At 35.6% G+C, this 13,429-nt stretch overlaps 1 pseudogene; it reads left to right on the forward strand.

The window, feature by feature from the left end:
- The first annotated feature begins 2,639 nt into the window (after window positions 1-2,639).
- On the forward strand, window positions 2,640-7,776 carry LOC148190952 (uncharacterized; annotated as a pseudogene).
- Window positions 7,777-13,429: the final 5,653 nt, after the last annotated feature.

Raw genomic sequence — 13,429 nt, forward strand, 5'->3', positions numbered from 1 at the left:
TTCCATGTTTAACCTTTGAAAAATCATCAAATATATATATATATATATATATATATATATATATATATATATTGAAAAACTGCACCATATACAACCATTTGAGGGTCTTATGTTTTGGGTTAATAGATAACAGTTGAAAAACTGTTATTTTCATGCTTAAAATTGATACCAAAAGCAACCTTTAACACTTAGGTTTATGCTTGATTTCAGTGTTTTATGCAAGTTTTAAGGTGAATTTGGTGAAAGAAGTGAAGAAGGATAGAGATGGAATCAGAAAAGAACTCAAAAAGTGCAAAAGGAGAAGTCGCAAGTACCGCTCAACGGCAGTTTACCGCTGAGCGGCACTCAGGAACACCCGTTGGCTCCGCTGAGGGGTGAAAATGCAGTTGAGGGGAAAATTGACTACGCGCAAGTACCGCTGAGCGGTGGTCTTTTGGGCTTAGGCCCACTTTACTGTAATATTACGAATAGTATATAAGCTTTAGGACTTCCTAGGGTTTGTATCTTTGGCTGAGACGAAGCAAACACTCACTTTTCCACCCCTTGGAGGAAGATCTTGGATGCTCAGGCTACCTACTCATCTTTCTAGGGTTCTATCTTTCATTCTTTCATTATTGTTCATCTAGTTTCACCATGAATATGGTGAACTAAACCTTGTATTGTTGTTGGGGAATCAATGTAATCTTGTGAAACTCTCATATACGGAATTTGTGTTTAAACATCTTATTTGAGATACATGCTTTCTTTCATCATTAGTTAAGAATTTTCCTCTTTGCTCAAAGCATGCATTGTTTAACTCATTCGATGTTATGATTATTGATTTTGTCGATATGGGAACGTACGGGGAAATCTAGATCCGGGGAAATTCTCCCAATAGCATATTGCCTAGACATAGGAATATGAGGGTTGGTTGCCTTTAAGCTTTTGTGCTTCAAAATTAATTATTAGGGATGCTAGGAATTGTATGAACTCGTAATTAAGGATAGGCCTTCTTGCAAGGTGATTTAGAGAGTGGTATTAACATTGATGAAAAGAATGATGAATTCCTAAAAGTATATGAAAGTGGATAAGATGAAATTGATTACCCCAACAACATACTCATCCATCTAATTCGTTCAAGTTTTTGTGTTCATCTTTTCCATTGATCAAAACTCATGCATACATGTTTACTTATTGTCTTTTGCATTTGAAACCTCAAGAATTTATTCACAAGTCTTAAATAATCAACAAATCATATAACTAACTAGGCCATCAGTCCTTTGGGAGAACGATACTTGGTCTTACCGAGTTTATTACTTGATACGATTCGGTCACACTTGCCGAGGGTTAAACAAGTTTTTGGCGCCGTTTTTCGGTGCTCATAAATTTGTCATCATTAATAACTTTCATTAGATCATTGACAAGCTCTTAAAAACAATTCCCTATTGACGTTTCTATTTTTCAACTCCATTTTGATTGTAGTAGGATTCTCTTCTATTTTGTGTTTCTTGTCTTTGTGGCTTTTAAAACCCATAAATCACCTATGTTCCAAGTGTGTGGTGGTCTTATTTTGCACCTTAAAAGAGTGGAAAAAGAAGTCATAAAAGCTTTTAAGCAAAAGGTCTCAAAAGAGTACTAAAGAGACCCTAGAAAAATGCTGAAAATTATTGTGTGCTTAGACAACTACAACTGTTTTTGTGCAATTTGTTTTGGAACGTGTTTTGCTCACTGTTTTGGGTTTTTATCTTCACTTTCCAGTGGCTAAAAGTCTTGGCTATGATGTTAAAAGAGTGGCCTTAGTGCCTCATTTGTTCAAAGTTGCCAAAAGACAAGAATCACCCACTTTTCTTCTAGTAACTTTTGTTTTCTGAATCTATTCTAAGACCTTTCATTAAGATTTCTTTTGAGTGTTATCCTTTCTTTCTTAACCTTTAATTTCTTTCTTGTCTTCTTGGATTTCTTAGTTTTGTCGTAATTAAATTCCTTTTACAAAGCCTTTCTTGTTTTTTGACCTTTTTATTGCTTTTACCCCTTGTTTCTTCTTGGACAATTTCGATTTTGGTTACTTTGTGTCGTTTAGGTTCTCTTTATGAGGTAATCCAATATCTTAGAGGTATCCTTCTAGGTGGTGGAGACGCAAAGGGAGATTGAATTCTAGAGTGGTAGCCAAAAAGAAAGGAGAGAAACACCTTGGGAGGTAGCTTTGATTTGGTTGTAATTTTTAACTTTGTAATCTTTCTTTCTTTTTTTTCTCCTGTAACTCACGGCCTTGTTAGGTGTCTTAGGGGAGTCTTTGGTGCTCAATCCCATCTCCTAACAAGAACATTTATTTCTTAGTAAATTTTGTTTTTAGTTGATTGATTGGAGGAACCAAAGTTCTTCTAACTCAATCATTAGGCTACATAACTAGTTTATTTTCTTTCTTTAATTGTGATAGCTTAGTGTGTGTCAACTTTAGTTCCCTTTGAGAAATTTGGTTCAAGAGTGCCTAAGGTAAACTTTGTCTAGGAAAGGTTTGGTATTTAAGAAATCCATTGTGATTCACCTCCCTTTCCTAGAAGTGAACTTGGGTGCTTTTGCCTCCTTAAGTCTCTTAAGGAACTTTCTTTGAAATTTAAGTATTTGTTTGTTGCATTGCATATTTTTGAAAACCTTTAAGGATGTCTAAGACTGATTCCTTTGAAATTGGAAGTGACTTTAGTGAGGATGTAAAACCCACTTTGAAAAATTTATCAAAAGAGCTAAAGTCACTTAAAATTTGGCAAAGGCAAGAAACTCTTCTCAAAGAAAAAGAAAGAATTGAAAGAGAAGGGTATCTTGCTAAGCTGGAAGAAGAACTTAGAGTCCTTAATGAGAAACAACAAAAAGCCCAAGAGGAAATAAAGAGAAGTAGGAGTCATATAAGGATGAGTTCTAAAACTCCAACTCAACTCGCACACCATGAGGTAGATAGTAGGCTTGCAAACGAATACTATCAACCTCACCCACAAAGAATTCATGATAAAGAGAACACTCCAAGAGAGGTTAGAGTAGACCTCCCCCATTTCCATGGTAAAGAAGATGTTGAGGCGTACTTAGATTGAGAGATGAAAGTTGAACAACTCTTTGAGTGTCATCAAGTGAGTGAGGAGAGAAAGGTCACATTAGCCTCTTTGAGTTTCCAAGGGAATGCCATGTATTGGTGGACCTCCTTTGTGCGAGAGAGAAGAATCTCTAATTTTGCCCAAGTCACCTATTGGAATGCCATGAGAAGAAGGCACATTCCCTTATACTATCATAGGGAGCTAATGGACAAAGCCTAAAGGCTCCAACAAAGAGACATGAGAATTGAGAGCTATAGGCAAAAGATGGAGCTCTACATGTTGAGGGTGGGAATTAGGGAGGAAGAAGAGACCACCATCTCTAGGTTTCTAAGTGCTCTTAATCTTGAGATTAGGGATAGAGTGGAATTGTTGCCCTACCAAGACTTAAATGACTTGGTACAAGTTTGCATTAAGGTATAGCAACAACTCTTAAGAAAAGGTTTGAAAGCTTTCCACTCTAACTCTAATGTTAAGAAAGACTACAAGAGGGAGGGTAAGCAAGTGGTAGAAGAAGAACCCTCTAGGAATATAGGGAGGAAGAAGAGAGAAGAGAAAGAAAAAGAGAGCCCAACGGTAGGAACATCATCTCACACTCACACTAGTGAAATTAAGTGTTTCAAGTGTCTTGGTATAGGTCACATTGCATCACAATGCCCCAACAAAAATGTTAGAGTGGTCGTAGCGGAATGGTTAGCGTGGGATAAAAAACCAAGAAGGGGTGAATTGGTTTTTAATAAGAACGTGTGTCTTTTAAAATTTCTGCTCAATTTAACTTACTAAGCAAATAATAATGATAAATAAAAAGACTAAGGTTGAGAGAAATTTGCAAAGATGATTTTATCCTGGTTCGGATCTTGTCAATCCTATGTCCAGTCGCTTACCTCAAAACAAGATAAACAGTTCACTTCTCAAAAAACAATTACAAATTACATTCACAAAGAAACAATTTGTAAAAGTTTAGAAAACACCTCTCTTGATACCACAAGAGATGAACCTGCACCTCCTTTGAGTCTTCACAAAGGATGTGTTGAGATTGTTGATAGGGGGAGCAAAGGTTCAGCTTAACCCACAATCTCAGTGATATTTGTGTTTTCTATTATGACAACACATAATTAATAATACATGTATACTCTGAGTTACATGTTCTATATTTACATGTTATATGCTTTTGATCAATGTGTTAAATCTGTTTAAGCATATATGAGAGCATGTTTGTGTTGTTCATTGCATATCACTATGTTACATATGTGTTTTTATATGTGAATGCATGACATATGATGTTGAAAAGGAAAACCACAAGCACTTATGTTGAACTTTAAATGTGTGGCAAAATAACAGATTTAAGTCGATTTCATTATGGGATGAATCGATTAAAACTCGTGTCTTTGCACAAACTATTTTCAAGTGTGCTATGAGATTTTTTCAAACAGAAAGTTTTTCAAAACTATGCTTAACATTGTTACTTAGTCGATTGCATGCGTGTTGTATTCGATTAAGTCTGTTATTGTTTTGAAATTTTGTTAATGCTTGACATAAATGTCTAACGGTCATATTTTTAATTGTGTTGACTAAGCATTAAATGATAGTCGACTGCATTAATTGCGCATTCAATTAATTATCGTGATTGTTGCTAACTATTATAACATAATTGTTGTATTCGAATGCGTTAGTAGCTAAATCGATTAAAATGCGTCTGATATGTGTTACACAACAAATTGACGCACATTTGATTTCTGTAAGAACTTTTGTGATTCTAACATTTTCATATCTTTTGCAGAAAGTGTTACCAATGAGGAGCATTGATGTCTTAAAAGATAATGATTTTGATGATGCTACAAAGTGAATAATATGAAGACTCTTGCAGTATTAAGTTTAAAAGCATTTTTGGACAACTATCGTCAGTAATGACCGAGTGGTAAGCACCAAACGGTAGACTTCATGACCAAGACCAAATTGTCAAGACACGAGCAGTCATGACCAAGAACTTAGGACCGAGCGGTAAAGTTATGACCGAGCAGTGGAGGGCATGACGGAGAGCACGTAAGACATGACGAAGACCAATCAGTCAGGACTAGAGTCGAACACAGATGAAGACTGAACGGTCACTATCAGTCAACAACCGAACGCAGATGCAGACCGAACGACTACAATCAGATGAAGGCTAAACACAACTGAAGGCAGAACATTGTTCATTGCTATTGTCAAGTCTTGTGAACAGGAGAAGCTCGCGCTTTGTGTGTCAAAGGTCGGAGCGGTTCTTTTCAAGTTGGCAGAGTTGTTTCCTTCCGGTTTGTTCATCGAAGGAAGGTCTTTTTGTTACTGTTATTGTCAATCACTGCATTGTAACTGTAAAACTATTTTTAGTGAAAAGGTTAATCACTCTTCATAGTGATTAACGACTGGATGTAGAATCTTTTGATTCAAACCAGGATAAAAATCATTTGTGTGATTTTTCTACTCCCTGCACTCTTTGTATTTTCTACTCATCAACAGTTTAATAAAACGTTTAAGAGAAAATTAAAGGAACCATTTTTCAAGTGACCGAACAAGCTCTTTGCTTTTAACAATCTTTATCGAACTCTGTTTTAATATTTCCGCTGCGCAAAATCGGTATCGATTGTTCCAATAGAAAGTTGTGATCTTATAGAAAGAAAAGAATAGCTCTAAGAAATAAGAGTGACCGTGGCGATCAACTACTTCTGATTTCTTGAAGAGCAAGACTGTTGTGGTTTTCAAAGGTTGATCAACTTGCACTTTGGGTGTCATTGAGCGATCAGATTCTGCAATCTTTTGAAGATTGGTTTGAGGTTTCTGTTGTGATTACAGGAAGAAGAGTGTGTGGCGTTCTTGACTTTGAGAGTGTCTCAAAGGGTTTATACAGTAGGAGAGGGGATTCTTGTTGCTGGTCTTGTTGTGTACTGCCTATATTTTGATTAGAGGGTTAGAGAGGTGTTTTATATTTTTGACGTGTGGACACTATAAAAGCCTTGTTGTAAAACCCTTGATCATTATAGTGCATTGGCTTCTTGTGGTTGGAAGGACACTGGATGTAGGCTTGTCCGAACCAGTATAAAAATATAGTGTTTGAATTTTCTCATCCTTGCTATCTTTATTAAATCGATTATATTCTGCATTCATTCGACTAAGTTTCCGCTCCATTGGAACTCTTTTACCTTGAAATTTAAGAAAAGTATAAAGGCATCATTTTTGTGAAAAAGGTTTTAAAAGATTTTGTTTTTTACATTTCACCAATTCACCCCCCCCCCCCCTCCCTCTCTTGGTGTGAGAAATTGAGCCATTCTATTTTTAACAGGATGAAACACTTCCTTCGAATACTTCACGAAGGATGACTTTCTCTTCCAATCACTTCCTCAGACGCACCAAGGATGAATCAGTTATTCCTTTATCACCGTAGTAGCACTTCAATAGCTCCAAAGATAAGAGTTTCTTTATCTGAACAAGATCACACAATTCTCAAGAGTTTCTGAGTTCTAGAGAATAAGGGAAGAGTTATTGTTGAAGGAAAATGAGAGCCTATTTATAAACTCAAGCAGAGACTCTTTCATTCTTCGTTTCCAGCCATTTAATGTTTTTAATCGATTAATATACTTGTTAATCAATTAACATGAGTACAATGGCTATTTAAACGACTAGAAAATTATGACGGTCACCTTTAATCGATTAATCTACTTGTTAATTGATTAGCTAAATTTTAATCGATTATTACAGAAGTAGTTTGAGTTTTTAGCTCTAATCAGGAATAATCGATTAACACTAGGTTTAATCGATTAATACAGTGCGTTTTTTACTCTGAACATCAATTTTGAAATATGAAAGTACATGGAATCAAAAGTACTAAGAACCTAAGTCCTATACATTAAATTACAATTATTACAAAATCTTTTTATAACAATACAAGTCTTCAAAAGATCTTCTTGAATTTTGATTTCTCTTGACTTGATTTGGACATCATCAAAACTTTAACTTCATTTTGCTAACAAAAAAGAACATGATCTTAAGGGGTATTGATTTATATAGTAGCCAAGATGAGGAAAGTGAGAGTGAGAAAAGTGGTGCAAAGAAACAAGAAGAAAGCCCAAGTGAGGATGTCCATCCTTGTGAGGGAGAACTTCTTATGATAAGAAGGGTTCTTCATAATCAACCTAGTTCACAAGAGCACACACAAAAAGATAACATCTTCCATACTATATGTAAAATCTTAGACAAAACATGTTCCCTTGTTGTGGATAATGGCTCATGCTCAAGTTGTTGTAGCACTAGGTTGGTTAACAAGATTGGATTAGCTACTTTTCCTCATCCTCAATCTTATAAACTTCAATGGATCAATGAGGACAAGGAATTGGAAGTTAATCAACAAGTGATTGTCAAGCTATCCATAGAGAATTATGAAGATAGTGACCTATGTGATATAGTACCTATGGATGCTTGTCACATTTTATTGGGAAGGCCTTCACTTTTTGATAGAGAATCTCTACATAATGGTCACACCAATGAAATAACCATCAGTCATAATAAAAAGAAGTTTGTACTTCATCCTCTCACACCTTCTCAAGTGGAAAAGGATCAAGCACAAATAACAAAGAAAATAGAAAAAGAAAGACAAAAGGAAGAAGGAAAAAGGAAAATAAAAGACACCTTTTGTTCTAAGTGTCAAAGCATGATGCATAACTCTCAAGAATGCCCCCAACAATAAAATTATGATTTTAAGGGCCAAAAGCTTGAGTAAAAGTGTAAAGGTCTCCTTGCTATCTTCCTCTAGAAGCATGGCAAGAAGAAACTCAAAGCATCATTGTGTGGGAAATAAAACTTTCAAGAAAAATGCTCCTACTTTCCAAGACCTTAATCATTCATTTGTGTTGAAAATAGAATGGTTTAATTTCTCACACCAAGAGCGGGGTGAATTGGTGAAATGTAAAAACAATGTTTTCTTTAAATCTTTTTCGCAAAGTGGATGCCTTTAAAAGCTTTCTTGAAATGCAAGGAAAAAGATTTGTTTATGCAGCGAAAATTAAATCGATTAAGTACAGTAAGAAGTCGACTGAATAAAAGAGTGTCGGGATAGAAAGATCAAACGTTGAGTTTTTATACTGGTTCTCCCAAGCGTACATTCAGGGTCCTTCCAACTACAGGAAGCCAATGCACTATAATGATCAAGGTTTTTACAACAAGGCTTTTATAGCGACCTCACGTCAAAAATATAAAACACATCTCTAACCCTCTAATCAAAATATAGGCAGTATACAGATAGACTAGCAGCAAGAATCCCCTCTCCTGTAGTCCACACCCTTTGAGCCACCCTCAAAGTCAAGAACGCAACACGTTCTTCTTCCTGTAATCATAACAGGGAACCTCAATCCAATCTTCACAAGATTGTAGCCTCTAATCTCTCAATTACAACCAATGTGTAGAAATGATCAGCCTTTGTACTTGCAGTTAACTTGCTCTTCAAGAATCCACAAGTAGATGATCACCATGGTCACTTCATGTTTCTTGGAGCTCTTTCTCTCTTTTTGTAAGAATGCACTTTCTGCAAAGGATATCACAAACTGTTAGATTCACAAAAGTTCTTACAGAATTCAAAATCGCGTCTATTTATAGATTTTCTCAATTCAGATGCATTTTAATCAACTAAGCTACTAATGCAATCGAATATCACAATTCAGTTAAAGCAGTTAGCAGCAATCAATGCAGCTAATTGAATGTATAATTAATGCAGTCGAATCTCATTTAATGTTTGGTCAACATATTAAAAATATAGTCGTTGTAACATTTAATACAAGCATTAACAGAATTTCAAAACTGTAACAGACTTAGTCAAATGCAGGTTGCATGTAATCGACAATATAACATAGTTAAACAAAGTTTTGAAAAAATTTCACTTTGAAAATCTTACAGCACACTTTGAAAATGGTTTGTGCAAAGCCACGAGTTTTAATGACTCATCCCATAATGAAGTCGACTTAAAATTGTTGGTTTGCCACACAATTAAAAGTTCAACATAAGTGATTGTGGTTTTCCTTCTATAAAATATCAGACATGCATTCACCAATAAAATCAATTATATAGCATAGTGAAATGCAATGTATCAACACAATCATGTTCTAAATGCTTTAAACAGATTTACACAATGATTAAAACATATAGCATGTAAGCAATAGAACATGTAACACTTAAACAACACATATGTTATTAATTATGTTTTCATCATCAAAAACCAGAAGCTCTGAGATTGTAGGTTCAGCTATAGTAGTGTTCCCCCTATCAACAATCTCAACAATTTGATTTATGGTGTATCCTCATTGGAAGCTAAATCCTTCACATACTCACTATTATAACACTTGTTCTAACTTGTGTTATAAAATGGGTATTTGATCTTGATGGAAAATTAAGGAAGAATTGAAGATTATGAAGAAAAGGAAGTTGACTTTAGCCCATGTTGAAGATTTGAGGGTAAATCCTTTTCAAGAAGGAGGGGATGATGGCATACCCCTTGTCATGACCTAGCACATGCATGAAGAGTTAAAGACATTTATGGAAGATGGGCCTAGACTCTTTCTCTTGGGCCATATTAAGCCATAATGAAGATTTAATAGAGTAAGAATAATTTTGGGCTAAGTAGTCTAGATTTTATTTGGGCTTTGTATTTTGGGCCAAGTAGTCTAGATTTTATTTTGGCTTTGTATTATGGGCCTAGTAGTATAGGATTTCAATTGGGCCTTGTATTTTAGGCCAGAATGTTACTTCCTTCACCACCACCCACGGCTCTCGGCACCTCCCCAATTTTTTTTTAATTTCAAAAATACCCTTTTTTACTTTTATCCTTTACCTTTTTTAACTTTATCTTAAAACCCTATCACTCAGTCGCACCCCACCCCACACTCTTACTTTCTTTCTTTCTCTCTTATTCTCCTCCTCCTCTTTCCCCAATTTCCCATTTTCTGTTGAATGGTTTACTGCAACCGATTCTGCTGAACGGATGACTTAGATTTAACGACTGCACGTGCATCTTCTTAACGACAGCTTTTTGCATATCGTGGTGTTTCATGCCAATTTGGTGTTGTTTTTCTGCTTTCAATTCTTAAGATGTTTTTTTTTTGGTCTTTAAACGTTGATCCTTATATAATAATTATTTTTTGGTTTTTTTTTGTTGAATTATGGTCTTTTTTTGCATATAGAAGTTAAATCAAAATCCCCTCGTGGAGATAGGCGGTAAACTATAGCTTGTGATACTAAGGTAAGAAATGTTTTTGTGGAAAGCTAACCTTTCAGATGATGGAGAAAATCTCCACTTTATAGCTCAACTATTCCCAATGGTGAAAGCAGATTTAGATTCATGTATCAACTAATAATTGTTGTACCATTTTTGAGTTGCAGCTTCGAGATGATGGTTCTTCTAGGGATGCTTCTATTCAGCATCATGTCACGGTGATGTCACGGGAAACATTGACCACAAACTACCAAAAGTACATATTCTAAAGCTGAAGAAATGTTAAGATGTTTTTTTTTTTGGTCTTTAAACGTTGATCCTTATATAATAATTATTTTTTGGTTTTTTTTGTTGAATTATGGTCTTTTTTTGCATATAGAAGTTGAATCAAAATCCCCTCGTGGAGATAGGCGGTAAACTATAGCTTGTGATACTAAGGTAAGAAATGTTTTTGTGGAAAGCTAACCTTTCATATGATGGAGAAAATCTCCACTTTATAGCTCAACTATTCCCAATGGTGAAAGAAGATTTAGATTCATGTATCAACTAATAATTGTTGTACCATTTTTGAGTTGGAGCTTCGAGATGATGGTTCTTCTAGGGATGCTTCTATTCAGCATCATGTCATGATGATGTCACGGTGATGTCACGGGAAACATTGACCACAAACTACCAAAAGTACATATTCTAAAGCTGAAGAAATGTTATGTGAGTAGAAGAGTATGGAGACAAATCATGATGACGTGGTTGATCATAATATATTTTCTAAAGTATGTGAAGATTTCATTTCAAACACCAAAGATTATATAGACAGTGGAGTAGACAAACCTTCTGGCCATATACAACATTCACTGTTGGGTCAGTTTCTCGAAGAATTTAATCAAACTAACAGAGAAATTGAGGAATCACATTCGACCACACAAGTGCAATCACTTACTGAAAACCCAATGTTATACAACTACAATAGTAAACAATGTCTTGTTGTTTCTGATGGTAAGTTTCCATTGGCCGACAGAGACCGTATAAATGAAAATTCTACGGATGTCAATATCCGTTTATCCTTCAACAGATGTCGATATCGGTCGACGAATTTCGAGATTCGTCTAAGTGTTTTACGGATATCAATATTTGTTTAAGGTAAATAGGTTTTAACCATCACAAATTAAATATTGGTTTAAACCCTTTGTTAGTAATCATATTTGTTGGTGAATCTCAAGTGGGTTCTCGTTTTTTAAACTGTCAAAATTAGGTTCATATACTTGTAAATTGAGCCAATTAAACCCTTTCCGTTAAGTTTTTTTTGACGGTGTTAAATTGTGATGACGTGTTTATGCTGATGTGGATTATTTGATTACATGAAATTTTTATTTAAATTAAAGGATTATGACATGGAAATCACTCCTCGGCTCTTAGTGTTCTTTATTGCCGTAGAGGGGAAGTGAGGAATGTGGTGATCTTGGTTGAAGGGTGAAATGGAGGATCTCAAGTTAAGTTCAGCCATAATCGTGAAAACCAAAACCCCAATAACAAAAAATAGAAGCAAACGTTCCCAATCATTCTGACCTAAATTCTCATGCGGGAAAGTCCCGGTTCTAGAAAATGCAGACCGACCCATCATTCTTATTGTGTATCAAATCACCCGTGAGACATGTATCCTGCAAGAACATAGAAAACAATGATACCGAGGAAAGTAACAAGGATTATGACAGCGAAAAGGGTTTAAAGTTGTCATTTTTATTAGAGAGAAGAAATTATGAAATGAACAATCAAAGTAATTTGAAGATCTAAAAATAAATGAAGCACAAGAAACTAAATCTTATGAGAGTGAACATGTACAGATACCCATTTATCGAAATTGCAAGATCTCACCCATTAACTTTCTCTCACTCTCTTACTTTTCTCTGCAACTTTCTCAGCACCCTACACTCTCATGTCAGCTTCGATGACCGAACCACACAAACATTGCAATCTAAAGCTTCTACCTTTTTCAGTATAAAGTTTGTGCTGCATATAAAGTTTTTGTGATTTTTTACAAAACTCAGAATTCGTGTATGGAGAGACATGAATGTATTGAAAAGGTGAACGAAGTAGTTAAAGTGGGAAAAGCAAAGCAAGCAATGATGAAAATGTTGAAATAAAGTGTATGGAGAGAGATTGATACTCACGTTAACCACTGAGGGAAAGTAAAAAACCTGAGCTTTATGATTCAAGACATCAACAATGGCCTCTCGGATTCCAAGTAAGCGTTTGATGGTTTTCTCAACCGATCCGGCGCACACAGCACACGTCATTCCCATATCGCCGAACAAAACCACTTTGCTCTCTGATCCTTTTAATTCTGCAACTGTCTTTCCCGCTTCCACCGCCGTCATCGAAGGATAGCGTGCCTTAGGCCACAAATTTCCACAGCACTGCAAACTGCTCATGCACCCCCAACATTCTAAGCCGGTGAAGTCGTTGAAGAAATTGACGGCGGAGACAGAGAAGAAGCCGGTGGCGCTTTCAAACGCACCACCGCAATGCATCTTCTTCGGATCCGTTTATTATAATAGAATCTGAAAACACTATTGTGCAGAAAAAATAGAAAAATATATATTATTTATGATTAATTAATATATTTATTTTAACGTTTACGTGGAATGAAAATTAAACTGAAAAAACTGTTATATATGCGAAAGAGAAGGACATGGAAATAGATTGATTAGTACACATGAACAGTGTCTGATTGAATCTTTTGACGAAAGACGCAATTTCTGGATTTCAAGTTTCACATTCTTTTCCTCTATTTTTTGTGTTAGTAAAAGCTTGGTCTCGCTGCAAAAGGGAAAAAAAGAGAGATACAGACACAATATAAAATCTGAAAAACCTGTCTTGGATGAACGCTTTGTACTCCTCCGACGGGTCAGATTGTCAGATTCTTCCACTCACAGTAGCGGCTCGTTGTCAAGCGGGAAGGTGGCTCGTCGGGGTGTGCAGTTGAGGAAGAAGCAGTGTAGTCTGAATTTACTTTTCCACGTGGAATAACACATGACCCATTCGATTTAAATTACAATACCACGGTCATTTAAAAAAAAAATTACAGAGAAGCATCTCTTAATGCTGTTTATAAAAACGGAGAGAACAAAATTAGCTCAATTTT

Source organism: Vigna umbellata, chromosome 11 (assembly GCF_029865625.1).
Source record: "Vigna umbellata cultivar VRB3 chromosome 11, Vumbellata_1.0, whole genome shotgun sequence".
Classification (NCBI taxonomy): domain Eukaryota; kingdom Viridiplantae; phylum Streptophyta; class Magnoliopsida; order Fabales; family Fabaceae; genus Vigna; species Vigna umbellata.